At 35.1% G+C, this 8,049-nt stretch overlaps 1 non-coding gene and 1 pseudogene across 1 annotated transcript; one reads left to right on the forward strand and one right to left on the reverse strand.

Annotated features, from left to right (window-relative positions):
* Window positions 1–3,247: 3,247 nt before the first annotated feature.
* Window positions 3,248–3,320, forward strand: TRNAE-CUC. Its single transcript has one exon. It is a non-coding gene; the product is annotated as a tRNA-Glu (tRNA).
* A 2,278-nt stretch (window positions 3,321–5,598) lies between these two features.
* LOC110575860 lies at window positions 5,599–5,921 on the reverse strand (annotated as a pseudogene).
* Between the last annotated feature and the right edge of the window lie 2,128 nt (window positions 5,922–8,049).

Below are 8,049 nucleotides of genomic sequence, written 5' to 3' on the forward strand. Positions count from 1 at the left end.
GTTGTATCACAGACCTGTACCTCTGAAACAAATAATACATTATATGTTAAAAAAAGATAGTAGGAAGGGAAGAATGAAGGGGGGGAATCGGAGGGGGAGACGAACCACGAGAGACTATGGACTCTGAGAAACAAACTGAGGGTTCTAGAGGGGTGAGTACTGGGTGATGGGTATTAAAGAGGGCACGTTCTGCATGGAGCACTGGGTGTTATACGCAAACAATGAATCGTGGAACACTACATCAAAAACTAATGATGTAATGTATGATGACTAACATAACATAAAGTTTTAAAAAGTTAAAAAGAGCTAATAGATATTTTCCAAACTTTTTGTTTGTAGTATTGTTTTGACTTCAGCCCTTGGCATTAGTGTCCTGTTGTGTGTTTTCAGAAGTACTGTTGGTTGATTGGAAAAGACCAACATACACATTCATAGTTTGCTGTAGCTTCCAGATTAATTTAGCCAAGGGCACAGAATCTTAACAGACCTAACATCTAACAGTACAGCATCCCTCAGTCTCCTGATAAACAGCACCCAGTTGATGATGACACTGCAGGAGGTAGAGACTTCTACATGAGAGAAGCTTAATTTTAAGTTATTCCACAGTTACTTCTGTTATATTCAGGGCTCACATCAGTATTGAAGAAAAATATCCACCTCTCCTTTGCTTAGTCTTTCCATTTAAGGGGATGTTTGCAGACATTAGGCTTTCCTAGATAGTGGCCCAAACTCAGTATCTGTGGTCACATCTTCACTTGTGATACTTGAGTCTACGCCCTTGAGTCCCTAAGAGGTACCTCTTTCTAGTTCCTGCCTTTGTGGAAAGCCCATTTTCCTAAAGCTGTGGAATAAACCTCTTTTGAAAGAATACTTTGAAGTTCTTAATTCCTACATCACCACTATATTAAGTGTTTGATATTTTAAGATACATATTATTTTTATTGTATTTAGGGATATATACTCCTTACTATTTCCTTAAAAGTAAGAAATCTGGCTTGGATGACAGATGTTATAAATGACCTTTTCGGCATCTATCAAGATAATTACATTATTTTATCTCATTTGACTTATCAAAGAGATAAATTTCTTTAACCTAATTCCTAATAATTGAATCACTTTCTTCATATTTACATACCTAGTATTGAGTTCATAATCAAAACTCCTAAAAGACAACACAAAACAAACCATAACTCTTGAGTATCAAGAGAAACAACAAACTCCAGAATTTAAACCAACCTATAAAGACTGTAAACACTAGAGTTATCGGAAAAAGGAGTATATTTGGGACACCTGGGTGGCTCAGTCGGTTAAGTGTCTGCCTTCGGCTCAGTTCACGATCCCAGAGTCCTGGGATCTAGTCCCGCATCAGGCTCCCTGCTCAGCGGGGAGTCTGCTTCTCCCTCTGCCTGCTTCTCCCTCTGCTTGTGCGTGCGCGCTCTCTCTGACAAATAAAATCTTAAAGAAAAAGGAGTATATTTAACATGTTTCAAGAAATAAGGTATTGGGCGCCTGGGTGGCTCAGTTGGTTAAGTGACTGCCTTCGGCTCAGGTCATGATCCTGGAGTCCCTGGATCGAGTCCCGCATCGGGCTCCCTGCTCGGCAGGGAGTCTGCTTCTCCCTCTGACCCTCCCCCCTCTCATGTGGTCTGTCTCTCTCTCTCTCATTCTGTCTCAAATAAATAAATAAAATCTTTAAAAAAAAAAAAAAAGAAATAAGGTATTGAAGTAAGACTAAGAAATAAACTGTCCATTTGACTAGTGAAATTTACAAAGGGTAAATTTTCTAGACCTAAAAATAATAGTTTAAAACTTGGTTATATGGGTTAAAAAGAATGTTAAATGTAGCTGAAGAGAATTGATAAACTTGACTGTATATCTGAAATTACTCTGATTTCAGCACATAGAAATTAAGAGATGGAAAATAGGACATGTATGTCAAAAATAATGGATAGCAGACTTAGAAGGACTAACAAGCATCTAGTTAAAGTACTGGAGGGATAGACTAGAATGGAAAAGAGGAAGTTTTCAGTGAGTTAATAGCTGAGTATTTCCCGAAATTGGTGAAAGAATCAAATCTCCAGACTGAGGATCCCCAACAAATCTCAAATAGGATAGATAAGATTAAATCCATGCTGAAGTACACTTATAGATAAACTAAGGAGCAGTAAAACAAATATTATAAAAGCAGCCAGAGAAAACCTAGGTCATCTACAAAAGACTGACAATCAGAGCTGAGCTAGCAACTGTAAAGATGGAAGCCAGGAAACAGCCAAGAACAATAGATTCAAATTAGCTCTTAAAAATTAGGACAGACATTGTTTTCCTAATAAACAGATTTAAAAGAATTCATTTTTCAAAAGAATTCTACCAAACAATGAATACTTTTCTATTCTCAGAAAGTACATAAGATTAAAATGGTACTCCTCAACTGACTTAATTAGGCTCATGTACTTTGACAGAAAACCAGACAAGGGCAGTAGAACAAAGGAAAACTATATGCTGGTCTTGGTCATGAAAATTCTTAATTTTGCAAAGGCAACTCCCAATTTATATTTACATATAAATACCACATATTACATATGACCTATCATAACATTGTAAGATTGTTTATTCCAAGAATGCAAGGCTGTCTCAACATTAGAAAAAATGATTAATACAGCTCCTATTAAGAAATTAAGTGTGAAAGTCTGTATGATAATTTCAGTATATTCAGAAAAAGGCTTTGATTAAAATTTATTTCATGAATTTCATAATTATGCACAATTTTAGCCAACAGGGTATAGAAAGAAATTACTTGATCAGGTATATTGACATGAATGAAGCAAATACCATACTAAAATAATCCCTTTAAAAGATGGACTAAGGCAAGAAAGAATACTACTGCTACCAGTCTTACAATGCAGTGATTGGAGTCCTGAGCATGTGTGGTAAGATCCTAAAAAGTTCAAGAAATTATATAGTTAAGAATGGAAGAAACAAAACCATTATTTGCTGAGTCATACAAGGTAGTGATTTGAGAGTATGAACTTTGGGGCCCAAATGTCTGGGTCCAAGTCCTGGTTGTGGCACCTATTACCTATATGTCTTTGGATCTACTCTTTGTGCCATAGTTCCCCATGTGAAAAATAGGACTAATAGTACTAATATGAGGATTAAATTAGTTAATATTTGTAAAATGCTTGGAAGTAAGCCTAGTGTACAAGTGTCATGAAAATGATGAATTTGAAAAAAATCACAGGTGAGGGGCACCTGGCTGGCTCAGTTGGTAGAGCATGTAACTCTCGATCTCGGGGTTGTGAGTTCAAGTCCCACGTTGGGTGTAACATTTACATAAAAAAATCATAGGTGATACAAGTTTCTGCAGTTGCCTCTGGCCTCAAGCACTTGCATGTACCTACTCCAGTCTGTTACACACACACTGTAATTGGACCATTACAGGAAAATGCTTAGGAAACCTTTTTTATCCCTATGAGAAAGTGACATTTAATCTCTGATGTGAACACAAATCTGTTCTAGTTGGATTAAAGATAGTTTTGAAAGGCAAAATGTTAAAACTTGTAAATAAAAATATAGGACTACCTGTTTGTAGCTGTGAGACCCATCTAGTGATTTAAATTAAAAAAAGAAAACAAAACTCAGTTCCCAATCCATTAAGCATATCTCAAGTACTCAATAGCCACATATAGCCAGTGGCGATCATATTGGAAAGCATAGATTATAGAACATTTCTATCACAGAAACTTGTACTGGACAGTGCTGCTATAAAAGATGATCTTTGTGGCCCTAAGGCAGGGGTCAGCGAACTTTTATATAAAGGACTAAAGAGTAAATACTTTAGGCTTTGCACCTAATATACTATCTCTATTGCATATTAGTCCTTGTTTATTTTTACAAGTTTTTGGAAATAAACATTCTCTACATTAAAAATGTAGAATCCCAAATTTTGGCCATTGGGGTATATAGTTCATATACTCCTGCTCTTGGTTCATGGAAAGATTTTTTTTAAGGCAAGAAGTTCCAATGTTTGGTATACTTAGATACATTTAAATAATTTCTATCTATCAAAAGCCACCATAAAGGAAATGGAAAGTTAAACCATGAACTTGCAGATCTGTGCAACACAAAATTGGCAATGGATAAGTATACAGAACATATGAAGACTTTCACTGTATCCATAACAAAAACCAAAGGATGTGGAACATCATAAAACTCAAATGGCTGGTGAGGATATAAATTGGTACAACTTTGGAAAATTCTTTGGTGTTACCTCTTAAAGGTGAAGATGAGCAAATTATGCTATGGATTCCATATATATATAATATATATAATTATATATATATATCTATAAAATTTCCCAACAAACCCTTGTGCATGTGCTTCCAGAGACGTGTAGAGAAGGTTCAAAACAAGTTGTTTGTAAAAGCTTGAGATGTGAAACAAGACTGATGTCTACTAATAACTAGAATGGATAAAGATGTTATATTCGTATGGGATGCTACATAATAAAAACAATGAACTACAGCTTAATGCATTAGTATGAATGTATCTGAAAATACTGAGGAAAATTAAGAAATGCAAGAATATATTTAGTATGACATAATTTCTCTAAAAGTAAAAACTGAGAAATAGTCTAGCAATACATATTTAGAGCAGTTGACACAATTTGGGACAAAGAAGGAGGGTTATATGAATATGATGTAGTTGGGCACTTCACAGGTCCTAGTAATACTGTCTTTGTGGACTGATTTTATTTTTGCATCTAAGGTACGCAGAATTGAATAAATCATTACTTGGTTCCTGAAAAGTTCCCTTCATTGACCCATGCATGTGTGCATAGTTCGATCTGTGAATTGCATAATAAATACTTGTGAAGTCTTCATTCAACACAAGAGTTAGAAGAATTTTTTTTTATGATGAAGGAACAGAATAACATTTATTACTTTTTATCAGTAAAGGTAATTGATACACAACAGGTGACTTGTTTTAAGACCCAAAGGGAGCCAGCAGCAAAATTAATGGAAGATATTAAATAAGTATGTATATAATGCCAGTCACTGGCAGCCTACTTCAAGATCAGAAATAATCTTACTCCATATATATTATTTCTATAACTGCACTTAAATCATTACCATGTGCTATTTGTTTTGTAGTGAACCTTGAATGTGTGCTGTTAATGTACCAAATAGGTTCAAAAATAAGGAAATAAGATGGTACTCCTTCAAAAGTTAAGGGAAATTAATGTGCAATAAATTATTTTGCTTAGTTACATGCATTAAATGGCATTCTCTTGTCAGTAAAATGGAGAAATGGGCTAAGAATAATTGGTAAAAACTTTTAAAAATTATTTTAAGTACATTATATTTTCATTCAAAATTGGGTACTCATTAATTTTTAATTGGTAGTTGGCTATATTGCTGATTTTGTATAAAAATTAAACATTAAGGATTGCTGATAAAGCTCTGTGAACAGAAGTTGAAACCTATTTTAGTTCATTAAGGCAGCTCAGGCATTTTTTACATGACGTGTAAATCTTGCCATTTTAGGTTAGTTTTATCATATCTGGTATATATAAACAGCTGGCACTGAATTCCAGTCAAATTATAGTAATAGTGATCGCTTAGTTTTGTTGATATCTGAATAATAGCGTTGTTTCATCGCTCTGTATTTCCTAAGGAAGTATAAGGCTTCTAGCTCTTTCATTAACAAATTCGCCCCGTCCAATAAGTTCTTTGATCTTCTCTGGGTTCTTCACATCTTTGTTTTTAAGGAAAACATTCTTCAGACAGCTTTTAAAATGGTCTGCTCCTTTTGGATAGTCTTGTCCAAGATACAGCAGATTTTCATAAAGATTCAGTACTTCTCCTCTTAAAGAATTGGCCATTTTCATTTATTATGGAAAGTATCCACTTTTATAGATAACATACGCACTTTCCGGCATCCCACAGCCGTAAAGGCCTCTGACCGCTTCGACTCCGGGGTCTGTCAACAGCCGAGTTAGAAGAAGTTTGCTAATAACCTCTACATATGTGTGCCCCATCCTATCCTATCCTGTGCCTACATGAGATAATAACCATCCTGAATCTTGGGTTATTTTCTAGATCAAGCTATTTATAGTGTTTGTACACACATGTGCATTCACATACACCTGTATATATATACATATATATATAATGCATGTATGTTCAAAAGTATATTGTATAAATACAGTTTTCACTTTCTAAATGGGGACTTCTTGTTCTGGGACTCACTTTTTTTTCTTCAGGACCATGTTGCTAATATTCTCTATCATTTTGCTAAGATTTTTCATGTTGTTAGATGAGGTTTCCCTTTTGATAGCACTTTAATATTCCACTTGGGGTTAAATTGAAGTTTATTTTCCTGTAGGGCATATGTTTTCCCATTTTTTTCCCCTCACTATTCTTTAAACTCTACATGTGTTACTTATGCTTGTGTATGCATTTAGTAAATCTTAAAACCTTGCCATATGATATTTAAGGACACTGTAAGGTGTTTTGCATATTAAGTGAAAAGTTTCAGGGTACTTAATAAGGTGTGTACACTGATTCATATATGGAAAAATAATAAATGGAGAAAGCTATACATGCAGAATAATACACTAAGGGCTAGTGGGAGTAAAATAGTAATACTATTTGAGAAACCTATGGGATGTGTATATAAGGGTGTTTAATGGGTAGTTGGATCAGTTTAGAACTTACCAACATATATATTATCACTGTAACCATGGGAACACATGAGGTCATACTTGGAAAGTGTAGTGTGAGAAAAGGGCCTCGGTGAGAAACTCTAGACAAACTAGCATTTAAGGAATAGATTGTAGGAATGAATTTGGCAACAAAGATTAAGAAATAATTCCCACTGAAGTTGGAAGAAAACAGGAATGTGTGTTATTGTGGACAACAAGGGAAGAAGGTATTTCTAGAAGCAAGCTATAGCACATCAGACTGAATGCAGCTGAGTGGTCAATTTAGACAAGGCTGTGAAGTATTTCAAGCCAATGGTGGGGTGGGAAAGGAAGTCGATTACAAGAAATGGAGGCCACCAATGCAGACAGCGATTTCAAGAAATTTGGAAGTGAAGGAGTAAGATGGCTGTGGGAGAAGGAAGTCGGCTTGGGAGAGGCTTGTTTACTTGCCTGTATGCTTTTGGTATGTCTCTAGAATGAAAGAGAACTCCCATCTATGTTAGGAAATAGCTGCTAGAGAATAAATAGTAAACAGCTGTGGAGAGGCAGCAGGCTTTGTAACTTCAAGTACTCACTGAATTCTCCTGAAACTAATATTATACTATACATGAACTAACTGGAATCTAAATAAAAACTTGAACCAAAAAGTTCAAGTACTCATGTAAGATAAGAAAAAGGAACAGTGTTTGCATTGTTTCTGGAATGATCAAGAAGTTATGGTTAAGGGAATAGATCAAAATGGCAGGGGGTAGTAAGTTGAGGGACTTGGTGTCTACAGGGCCCTGTTGTATGAGTACCACGAGGAAGGAGATAACGGGGAAAGAGTTGAAGTGGATGCTTTGGCTCCTGAACTAACTGAATAATTGTTACACCTTTAATGTTTGGATTCAAGTTGCTGATATTTTATTGAGGATTTTAAGATTATATATTTAACATATTTTTGGTGGTGGTAGTGGTAGGGGAGTTTTAATATGCATGTGTCGGCATACGTGATCAGACTCTAACAAGCCTAGAGCCAGCCGTGTCTCTTTGTAAGTAATCTTTTTTATTTTATTTTTTTACCTGATGAGTAGAAAACTTGTTATCCTTAAAATTAAAAAATTTAGCCACGATATGTGTAGGTATTCATCTATTTTCTTTAATTTTGCCCTTTCAATTTGTAAAGCTAACATCTTCATTCAAGAAAGCTATCTTCTAATGTTTGTATACTACTTTTGTTACAGTTGTTCTAGTGTCTTCCACAGAAATATCCATTGAGAGATTGCTGCATGGTAGATTCAGTTTCTGCAATAATTGTTTTGTTCTTTATTGGTTCTAATACTAAGATTATCTGTTGGTGTTTTGTT

This window comes from Neomonachus schauinslandi, chromosome X, assembly GCF_002201575.2.
Source record: "Neomonachus schauinslandi chromosome X, ASM220157v2, whole genome shotgun sequence".
NCBI classification, from domain to species: domain Eukaryota; kingdom Metazoa; phylum Chordata; class Mammalia; order Carnivora; family Phocidae; genus Neomonachus; species Neomonachus schauinslandi.